Source organism: Macaca mulatta, chromosome 16 (genome assembly GCF_049350105.2).
Source record: "Macaca mulatta isolate MMU2019108-1 chromosome 16, T2T-MMU8v2.0, whole genome shotgun sequence".
NCBI lineage: Eukaryota > Metazoa > Chordata > Mammalia > Primates > Cercopithecidae > Macaca > Macaca mulatta.
In genome coordinates this window covers 66,788,725-66,800,512 of record NC_133421.1, presented here as the reverse complement: position 1 = coordinate 66,800,512, position 11,788 = coordinate 66,788,725, and the positions used below count along the sequence as shown (strand labels likewise).

Genomic DNA, 11,788 nt, shown 5'->3' with positions numbered 1-11,788 from the left:
ATACCATACAACTCACCCATTTAAAGCATACAAGTCAACAATTTTTAATACTCACAGAATTGTGCAACCATAGCCGCAATTAATTTTAGAACTTTCCACTCAGGCACAGTGGCTCATGCCTGTAATCCCAGAACTTTGGGAGGCCAGCTTGGGCAGATCACCTGAGGTCAGGAGTTCAAGACCAGCCTGGCAAACATGGTGAAACCCCATCTCTACAAAAATACAAAAATTAGCAGGGCATGAAGGCAGTTGCCTGTAATCCCACCTACTCAGGAGGCTGAGGCAGGAGAATCGCTTGAACCGGAGAGGTGGAGGTTGTAGTGAGCCGAGATCACGCCATTGCACTCCAGCCTGGGTGACAGAGTGGGACTCCGTCTCAAAAAAGAAAAAGAAAAAAGAAAAGAAACCTCAGCAGAGGAGGAAAAACTGTAAAAAAAAAAAAAAAAAAAAAGAAAAGAAAAGAAAAAAAAGAATTTTGTGAATAGAAATTGAAAATTTGGAAATGAAAATTTCAGACTAAAAATTAAAATGTCAAATAAATCAAGTATTACAGCTCTTTGAGAATCTGTTTAGCAGGTTTTCACCAGAAAACTCTCTAAAAAAATTTTTTTTTTTAAATAAGCTGGGCATAGTGGCTCACACTTGTAATCCCAACAGTTGGGGAGGCCAAGGCAGGAGGATTGCTTGAGCCCAGGAATTTGAGACCAGCCTGGGAGATCCTGTCTCTACAAAAATAAATAAATAAATAAATAAATAAATAAATAAATAAAACCCACAAAAAAATTAGTGAGGTAAGGTGGCATATACTTTTAGTCCTACCTAATTGGGAGGCTGAGGTGGGAGGATTTCTGAGCACAGGAGGTTGAGGCTGCAGTAAGCCATGTTCATATCACAGCATTCCAACCTGGGCAACAGAGTGAGACTTTGTCTCAAAAAAATAAATAAGGGCTGGGCACAGTGGCTGTAGTCCCAGCACTTTGGGAGGCCAAGGAGGGCAGATCACTTGAGGTCAGGAGTTCAAGACCAGTCTGGCCAACATGGTGAAACCCCATCTCTACTAAAAATACAAAAATTAGCTGGGCATGGTGGTGTACGCCTGTAATCCCAGCTACTCGGGAGGCTGAGGCAAGAGAATTGCTTGAACCCGGGAGGCAGAGGTTGCAGTTAGCCGAGATTGTGCCACTGCACTCCAGCCTGGGCGACAGAGTGAGACTCCGTCTCAAATAAATAAATAAATAAGGCCGGGTGAAGTGGTTCACGTCTGTAATCCCAGCACTTTGGGAGCCCGAGGCAGGAGGATCACTTGGGCCCAGAGGTTTTATTTATTGTGTTAATTTAATTTAATTTAATGTATTTATTTTTGCAATGGAGTCTCCTCTGTTGCCCAGGCTGGAGTGCACTGGCGCCATCTAGGCTCACTATAACCTTTGCCTCTCAGGCTCAAATGATTTGTTGCCTCACCCTTCTGAGCAGCTGGGACTGCAGGTGTGCACCGCCACACTTGGCTAATTTTTGTGTTTTTAGTAGAGACAGGGTTTTGCCAGTGTTGCTCAGGCTGGTCTCAAACTCTTGGCCTTAAGTCATCTGCCCACCTCAGCCTCCCAAAATGCTGGGATTACAGGCTTGAGCCACAGCACCCAGCCTGAGCCCAGAGGTTCTAGACCAGCCTGAGCAACATAGCAAAACCCCGTCTCTACCAAAATAAATATATATACACACACACATATATGCATATGTGTATGTGCTAAATATATAAATATATATATTTAGCCAGGGGAGGTGGCGCTTGCCTATAATCCCAGCTACTTGGAAGACCAAGGTGGGAGAATCACTTGAAACTAGGATACAGAGGTTGTAGTGAGCCAAGATCGTGTCTCTACACTCTAGCCTGGGCAACAAAGCAAGACTCTATCTCAAAAAAAAAAAAAGATGGCCGGGCGCGGTGGCTCAAGCCTGTAATCCTAGCACTTTGGGAGGCCGAGACGGGCGGATCACGAGGTCAGGAGTTCGGGACCATCCTGGCTAACACGGTGAAACCCCGTCTCTACTAAAAAATACAAAAAACTAGCCGGGCGAGGTGGCGGGCGCATGTAGTCCCGGCTACTCGGGAGGCTGAGGCAGGAGAATGGCGTAAAAACCCGGGAGGCAGAGCTTGCAGTGAGCTGAGATCCGGCCACTGCACTCCAGCCTGGGCGACACAGCGAGACTCCGTCTCAAAAAAAAAAAAAAAAAAAAAAGATAACCTGACACTGGAAAATCTGGCAGATACCACCTTAACCTAATGATCAAGGCTAACAGAATTGTGTACCACCTGACAGGATGCAATGAGAGCACAGCGTCCCTTTCATGCTATTCCTGCCAAAGATAATACATATCCTAAATCTAATCAGGAGGAAACATCAGACAAGACCAAATTGAGCAACATTTTGCAGATTAACTGTCCTATGATCGTCAAAAGTGTCAAGGTTATGAAAGCCAAAGAAAGAATGAGGAACTATTTCCCTGACGGAAGGAGACTAAAGCAATGCAGTAACTGCTAAGCATTGCGTCTAATTGGATCATTTATGCATAAAAGACATTATTGGGATAAATGGTGAAATTTTATCAGCTGCGGAGGATTGATTTCCTGATATTGATTATTGTATTATGGTTCCGAAATGTATGTTGTCTATGTGGTTATGTATGTGCGTTTGGAGAAAATACACACTAAATATTTGGGGGTGATAAAACTTGTCAGGTTGTCAACTTGCTTGCAAATAGTTCATGAAGAAATAATATTTTTGTGCTTTAAAAAACAATTCTGGGCTGAGATCGGTGGCTCACGCCTGTAATGACAGCACTTTGGGAGGCCAAGGCGGGCGGATTGCTTGAGCTCAGGAGTTCACGACCAGCCTGGGCAACACAGTGAAACCCTGTCACTACTAAAATACAAAAAAATTAGCCAGATGTGGCAGCATGCACCCGTAATCCCAGCTACTCAGGAGGCTGAGGCAGGAGAATTGCTCGAACCCGGGAGGCAGAGGTTGCAGTGAGCCAAGATCACTGCACTCCAGCCTGGGCAACAGAGCAAGACTCCATCTCAAAAAAAAAAAAAAAAACCTCTGTAAATTTAAAATAATTTAAGCATTTTAAAAGTGAATTTTTTGGCTGGGCGCAGTGCTTCATGCCTGTAATCCTAGCACTTTGGGAGGCCAAGGTGGGCAGATCACCTGAGGTCAGGAGTTCGAGACCAGCCGCCTAGCCAACATGATAAAACCCTATTGCTACTAAATATACAAAAAGTAGCTGGGCGTGGTGGCGGGTGCCTATAATCCCAGCTACTCAGGAGGCTGAGGCAGGAGAATTGCTTGAATCCGGGAGGCAGAGGTTGCAGTGAGCTGAGATTGTGCCACTTCACTCCAGCCTGGGTGAAAGAGCGAAACTCCATCTCAAAAAATAAATAAACAACAAAACAATGAAAGTGAATTGTTTTTCCGGATAGCCACTTCAATTTTGATTACTCTTATCCTGGAGCTGCTAAACATTGATTGATATATTTTATATCCATTTGTATTGGATATAATTTGCTTGTTTGGGAATTCTTCTTCTACTTCTTAACTTCTTAGCATTTATTTCCTCAATGAGATTTTTTTTTTTTTTTGAGACGGAGTCTCACTCAGTCGCCCAGGCTGGAGTGCAGTGGCACGATCTTGGCTCACTGCAATCTCCGTCTCCCGGGTTCAAGCAATTATCCTGCCTCAGCCTCCCAAGTAGCTGGGATTACAGGCGTGCACCACCGCGCCTGGCTACTTTTTGTGTTTTTAGTAGAGACGGGGTTTCGCCATGTTGGCCAGGCTGGTCTCAAACTCCTGACCTCAAGCAATCCACCTGCCTTGGCCTCCCAGAGTGCTGGGATTACAGGCGTGAGTCACTGCACCTGGCCTTTTTTTTGAAACAGAGTCTCACTCTGTCACTCAGGCTAGAGTGCAGTGGCATGATCTTGGCTTACTGCAACCTCTGCCTCCCAGGTTCAAGCAACCGTTTCCTGCCTCAGCCTCCTGAGTAGCTGGGATTACAGGCGCGCTCCACCATGCCCAGCTAATTTTTGTATTTTTAATAGAGACGGGATTTCGCCATGTTGCCCAGGCTGGTCTCAAACTCCTGACCTCAAATGATCTGCCTGCCTCGGCCTCCCAAAGTGCTGGGATTACAGGCATGAGTGACCACGTGCAGCCCTTATTGAGATTTTTAAACATCCAAAGAATACAGATTATGCTTTTGCTTCTCTTGTATTAATATTCCTTTGTGGTCTCAAGTAGCCACTCTTAGCCACTTGTAAACACTAAAGGGTTTGGAGCATATGAATAATCTGAATAGCTCAGTTGCCTCTTTCAATTTAAGCCCATGGAAAAGCCGTTTAAATCATCTCTCTTAAGTCATATGATGGTTCCACGGACTACATCTGTGCTGATTGTTCTTTCATACCAATCAGAGGCCCCTGGGATTCATAGGAATACATGTCTCCATGGAAAAATGAGTCACTCCACCAACGCACAGCTGGACTCTCACACTCAGAGCCCAGTAGAAATGTGGAAATCTAAGTGGAGCACAAGGAATCTGTATCTGAACAAGAGTTTATACTCTTCCTGTTCTGTTAGGTTGTGAAATGGAAACACCGTTTCCTGGGAAAAGGGCCAGATACCACAAATGAAATGGTTTTGCTTTAATATGCACAGCTGCAAAACACTTACTGCGTTTACTGAGAGTGGCTCATTTGAAAGATCTGGTCTTGGTTCCAACTGGAAAGTTGAAAGGAAGGGGCTCTTCTCTTGTGCAACAAAATGGGTTTAACAGAAACAGTCTCTTTGAACAGCAGTTCTCAATTGGTTCAAGTGAGAGAAAGGGAAAAGGGTCATGCACATTATTTACCACACATCGTGTATCAAACATTTTGATATGTCCCTTTACAGATGTCAACACATTTCATCCTCAAAACAACCTTAGTATTTTTTATTATGGGAAACTTCAGGTGAGGTGTGGTGGCTCATATCTGTAATCCCAGCACTCTGGGAGGCTGAGGCTGGCAGATCACTTGAGGTCAGGAGTTGGAGACCAGCCTGGCCAACATGGTGAAACCCTGTCTCTAATAAAAATACAAAAATTAGCCGGGCGTGGTGGTGGGCACCTGTAATCCTAGCTACTCGGGAGGCTGTGGCAGGAGAATCGCTTGAACCCAGGTGTCGGAGGTTGCAGTGAGCTGAGATCATGCCACTGCACTCCAGCCTGGGAGACAGAGTAAGACCCTGTCTCAAAAAATCAAGGCAAGGGGCCGGGCGCGGTGGCTCAAGCCTGTAATCCCAGCACTTTGGGAGGCCGAGACGGGCGGATCACGAGGTCAGGAGATCGAGACCATCCTGGCTAACACGGTGAAACCCCGTCTCTACTAAATACAAAAAAGTAGCCGGGTGAGGTGGCGGGCGCCTGTAGTCCCAGCTACTCGGGAGGCTGAGGCAGGAGAATGGCGTAAACCTGGGAGGCGGAGCTTGCAGTGAGCTGAGATCCGGCCACTGCACCCCAGCCTGGGCGGCAGAGCAAGACTCCGTCTCAAAAAAAAAAAAAAAAAAAAAAAAAAAAAAAAAAAAAAAAAAAAAAAAAATCAAGGCAAGGCAAAGGCAAAGGCAAAGGCAGGGCAGTAGTATTGGCATATAACCTAATGCACATCCTCCCATATACTTTAAATCATCTCTAGCTTAGGCCTAATACAATGACCACACATCACTTCATTTTTGTGGATTCAACACAGTATTTGGCAAATTCATATTTTGCTTTTTGGAACTTTGTGGAAATTTTTTTTCCTAATAATTTCTATCCACAGTTAGTTGAATCCATGGGTGTGAAACCTAAGGATACAGAAGGTAGACTGGATAACGAATCCCTATGTACATATCACCCAGCTTCAACCATAATCATAACAAATAGTCCAGCTTGTTTCATTTGTATCCCATCTACTTCCGCCAGAATTATTGTGAATCAAATCTTAGATGTGATATCATATCATCTGTAAATACTTCAGTATATATCTCAAAAATGTACGAATTTTTAAAAAACATAACCACAATGCTGCTATCATACTTAAATTTTTTTTTTTTTTTTTTGAGATAGGGTCTCACTCTGTCACCCAGGCTGGAGTGCAGTGGCACAAGCCCAGCTCACTGCAGCCTCAACCTCCCAGGCTCAAGCCATTCTCCTGCCTCAGAAAAAAAAAAAAAAAAAGATTAATGAGTGGGTTGAGTTGTTACTTTGATATAATAATTATAGAGTTCCCCATCAATTTTCTGCCTAATAATTTTAGCGGGCATTAATGATCATTAGCTCATTTTTTCACTAGAGGCCACAAAATAGTGACATTCTAAATCCATCATTCCTTCTTTATTCATGAGCTGAAATTGTTATATAAATAAGCGCTGTCCTTCACCCAGCCACTATTTGGTTACACAGAGGTACAATTCAAACAGAAAAGGTAAAATTTTTTTTTTTTTTTTTGAACAGAGTTTCACTCTTGTCCACCAGCCTAGAGTGCAATGGCACAATCTTGGCTCACTGCAACCTCTGCCTCCCAGGCTCAAGCGATTCTACTGCCTCAGCCTCCTGAGTGGCTGGGATTACAGGCGTGCACAAGCATGCCCAGCTAATTTTGGTATTTTTAGTAGAGACGGGGTTTCACCATGTTGGCCAGGCTGGTCTTGAACTTCTGACCTCAAGTGATCCACTCACCTCGGCCTCCCAAAGCGTTAGGATTACAGGCATGAGCTACTTCACCTGGCCAGAAAAGGTAGGATTAATAATGCTTCATTGTTTCCCTTTATTTGCCAATTTTTTCTTTTTCTTTTTTTTTGAGACAGAGTCTCACTTTGTTGCCCAGAGTGCAGTGGTGTGATCTCGGCTCACTGCAACCTCTACCTCCTGGGTTCAAGCAATTCTCCTGCCTCAGCCTTCAGAGTAGCTTGGGACTACAGGCATGCACCACCACACCCGGATAATTTTGGGTTTTTTTATTTTTTATTTTTAGTGGAGACGGGGTTTCATCATGTTGGTCAGGCTGTTCTTGAACTCCTGACCTCAAATGATCTGCCTGCCTCGGCCTCCCAAAGTGCTGGGATTACAGGCATGAACCACTGTGCTCAGCCAAAATTGTAATATTTTAGACTCCTCCTTCTCCTTCAGTGTCTACATGTACTCATTCACCAAGCCCTAATGGTTTTCATGCTATAGTGCTCACCCATCAGTCCTCTCTCTGTGCCCTGTATTGCTGTAGTTCAAATGATCATCTTCCCCTGCTGGGACTATTGCAGTAGTCTCCTGTTAGATCTCCTTTTTTCTAGTCCCAGCCCCTTCCAAACTATCATTTACATTTTTTCAAATCAATTTTCATTCTAAAATGCAGCATGAATTGGAAGGAAAAGGTTGGAGACACAGAGACAAATTAGGAAAGTACAGTAACAGTGCAGCCATCAGCTGGTAACAGGATCAGAGGGACAGTCACAGGAATGGGAATTACAGGGGAGTGATAATGAAGGAAGGAAGGCAGGACTTGGGATTTCTTTTTTGTTTGTTTGTTTTTGTTTTTGTTTTTTGTTTTTGAGACGGAGTCTCGCTCTGTCGCCCAGGCTGGAGTGCAGTGGCGCGATCTCGGCTCACTGCAAGCTCCGCCTCCTGGGTTTACGCCATTCTCCTGCCTCAGCCTCCTGAGTAGCTGGGACTACAGGCGCCCGCCACCGCGCCCGGCTAATTTTTTGTATTTTTAGTAGAGACGGGGTTTCACCGTGGTCTCGATCTCCTGACCTTGTGATCCGCCCGCCTCGGCCTCCCAAAGTGCTGGGATTACAGACGTGAGCCACCGCGCCCGGCTAGGACTTGGGATTTCATTTGCTTTAGTAGGTGAGAGAAAGAGAGGAGATAAATATAATTCTAAGGTTGGAGTCTCTGGTGATTGATAGGATGATCCCACCATCAACAGAAATAAACCAAGAAGCATTCTAGTTTTTGAGGAAAGACATTTGGTTTAGGCCGGGCACAGTGGCTCATGCCTGTAATCCCAGTACTTTGGGAGGCTGAGGTGGATGGACCATGAGGTCGGGAGTTTGAGACCAGCCTGACGAACATGGTGAAACCCCGTCTCTACTAAAAACACAAAAATTAGCCGGACATGGTGGTGCGCACCTGTAATCCCAGCTACTCGGGAGGCTGAAGCAGGAGAGTTGCTTGGACGCAGGAGGCAGAGGTTGCAGTGAGCCAAGATGGTGCCACTGTACTCCAGCCTAGGCGACAGAGCAAGACTCTATCTTAAAAAAAAAAAAAAAAAAAAAAAAAAAAAAAAAACTAGCCGGGCGAGGTGGCGGGCGCCTGTAGTCCCAGCTACTCGGGAGGCTGAGGCAGGAGAATGGCGTGAACCCGGGAGGCGGAGCTTGCAGTGAGCTGAGATCCGGCCACCGAAATCCAGCCTGGGTGACAGAGCGAGACTCCGTCTCAAAAAAAAAAAAAAAAAAAAAAATTAGCCAGTTGTGACCAGTAGTCCAAGCTACTTGGGAGGCTGGGGAAGGAGGATGGCTAGAGACCAGTAGTTTGAGGTTGCAGTGAGCCATGATTGTGCCACTGCACACCAGCTTGGGCAACAGGGCAACAGGGAGACTGTCTCTAAAAAAAACCAAAAAAAATGGAAACAACTCAAACATCCATCAACTGATGAATGGATAAATATCGTGGGCATATTTATACAATGGAATATAACCATAAAGAGGAATGAAGTATTGGTAAATGCTACAACATAGATCAACCTTGAAAACACGCTAAGTAAAAGCCAGACACAAAAGGCTACAAATCGTATGATTCCATTCATATGAAGTGTTTAGAACAGCAAACTCTATAGAGACTTAAAACTTATTGGTTGCTAGGGGACAGGGGAAGAGAGGAGTGGGGAGTGACAGCTAATGGGTGTGGGGTAACAGTGGTGAATTTCTTTTTTTTTTTTTTTTTTTTTTTGAGACGGAGTCTCACGCTGTTGCCCAGGCTGGAGTGCAGTGGCACGATCTCGGCTCACTGCAAGCTCCGCCTCCCGGGTTCCCGCCATTCTCCTGCCTCAGCCTCCTGAGTAGCTGGGACTACAGGCGCCCGCCACCGCGCCCGGCTAATTTTTTGTATTTTTAGTAGAGACGGGGTTTCACTGTGGTCTCGATCTCCTGACCTTGTGATCCACCCGCCTCGGCCTCCCAAAGTGCTGGGATTACAGGCTTGAGCCACCGCGCCCGGCCACAGTGGTGAATTTCACCTAAGCCCTGTGCTCTTGGAAAACATCCAAGGTTAAAGGAGTCCCCCATGTTTTTGTTTACTGCCAAGAACCACCCTTCCCCATGTGACTCACAGATGCCCCCCATTGTTTACCTATGACAGGGATAGACATAGAACTTCAAATTCTTATTCTTTGCCTCATGAATGACCAGCTAAACTGGTTTTCCCAACACTGATCACAATGAACAAAATGCTCATTAAACACATTTTGTTGGTTCAGCAAGGTGGCTCACGCCTGTAATCTTAGCACTTTGGGAGGCCAAGGTGGGCAGATCACCTGAGGTCAGGAGTTCAAGGCCAGCCTGGCCAACATGGTGAAACCCGTTTCTACAAAAATATAAAAATTAGCTGGGCGTGATGGTATGTGCCTGTAATCCCAGCTACTCAGGAGGTTGAGGTGGGAGAATCACTTGAACCCGGGAGGCGGAGGTTGCAGTGAGCCGAGATCGCGCCATTGCACTCCAGCCTGGGTGACAGAGCGAAACTCCGTCTCAAAAAAAAATGGCCGGGCGTGGTGGCTCAAGCCTGTAATCCCAGCACTTTGGGAGGCTGAGGCGGGCGGATCACCTGACGTCGGGACTTCAAGACCAGACTGACCAACATGGAGAAACCCTGTCTCTACTAAAAATACAAAAAATTAGCCAGGCGTGGTGGCGCATTCCTGTAATCCCAGCTACTTGGGAGGCTGAGGCAGGATAATCTCTTAAACCTGGGAGGCGGAGGTTGCTGTGAGCCAAGATCGTGCCATTGCACTCCTACCTGGGCAACAAGAGGGAAACTCCGAAACTCCTCCGTTTCCAAAACAAACAACAACACGTGTTGTTTAAGCTTTTCTTCTTCCTCCAGGCCCTGAACTCTGGCCCAGAGCCAGCACACAATCCCTCCTGAGAATAGCCTGACCTCAGGGTAAAACATTCTCTGATCTATTCTCTCATCAGGCCACTTTCCTCCTATTCTCTACACCCCACCCCGTTCTTTCTAGCTTTGTTTACTCCTCTCTGTAATAGGAAAAAGGTCTAGCCCTTAAGACATTTGCAGACCTTATGGGCAGATCCTTCTCCCTATTGCAATTGACTCCCTCCCCTTATTGCAACAATCTCTTTCCCCTCCTTGCAAACATTCTTTAGAATAAAGTCTCCCCCCTTTTTGGGGGCTGATGAAAGTTGATTCTTTGCACAACTTTGTGAATATGGTAAAATCTATCCAGTTGTATGCTTTAGGTGAATTGTGTGGTATGTTAATTCTACCTCAATAAAGTTCTATTGTTTAACCTCTGAAAGTAGTATTAAAAGCTTTTTTCCCCCCAAATATACGGGTTTATGCTTGTAATCCCAACACTTTGGGAAGCCGGGCCTAGGAGTTTGTAGACCAGCCTGGGAAACAGCAGAGTTCCCTTCTCTACGACAATTTTTTAAAATTAGCTGGGTACAGTGGCTCACGACTGTAACCCCAGCACTTTGGAAGGCTGAGGCGGACGGATTGCTTGAGCTCAGGAGTTCGAGACCAGCCTGGAGAACATAGTGAGACCGTGTCTCTACAAAAATACAAAAATAAGTCAGGTGTGGTGGTGCATGCCTGTAGTCCCAGCTACTTGGGGGGCTGAGGTGGTAGGATTGTTTGAGCCTGGGAGGTTGAGGTTGCAGTAAGCTGTGATCTGCCACTGCACTCCAGCCTGGGCAACAGAACAAGACCCTGTTTCAATAAAAATAAATAAATAAATAAATAAATAAATAAAGCTATTTTTTTTTTTTTTTGAGACGGAGTCTCGCTCTGTCGCCCAGGCTGGAGTGCAGTGGCCGGATCTCAGCTCACTGCAAGCTCCGCCTCCCGGGTTTAAGCCATTCTCCTGCCTCCGCCTCCCGAGTAGCTGGGACTACAGGTGCCCGCCACCTCGCCCGGCTAGTTTTTTGTTTGTTTGTTTGTTTGTTTTATTTTTTTAATTTTATTATTATACTTTGAGTTCTAGGGTACATGTGCATAACGTGCAGGTTTGTTACATATGTATACTTGTGCCATGTTGGTGTGCTGCAACCATCAACTCGTCAGCACCCATCAACTCGTCATTTACATCAGGTATAACTCCCAATGCAATCCCTCCCCCCTCCCCCCTCCCCATGATAGGCCCCGGTGTGTGATGTTCCCCTTCCCGAGTCCAAGTGATCTCATTGTTCAGTTCTCACCTGTGAGTGAGAACATGCGGTGTTTGGTTTTGTGTTCTTGTGATAGTTTGCTAAGAATGATGGTTTCCAGCTGCATCCATGTCCCTACAAAGGACACAAACTCATGCTTTTTTATGGCTGCATAGTATTCCATGGTGTATATGTGCCAGTCTGTCACTGATGGACATTTGGGTTGATTCCAAGTCTTTGCTATTGTGAATAGTGCCGCAATAAACATACGTGTGCATGTGTCTTTATAGCAGCATGATTTATAATCCTTTGGGTATATACCCAGTAATGGGATG

General features: G+C 45.6%; 1 pseudogene; it reads left to right on the top strand.

Annotated features, from left to right (window-relative positions):
• The first annotated feature begins 542 nt into the window (after window positions 1-542).
• Window positions 543-596, top strand: LOC114673283 (U7 small nuclear RNA; annotated as a pseudogene).
• Window positions 597-11,788: the final 11,192 nt, after the last annotated feature.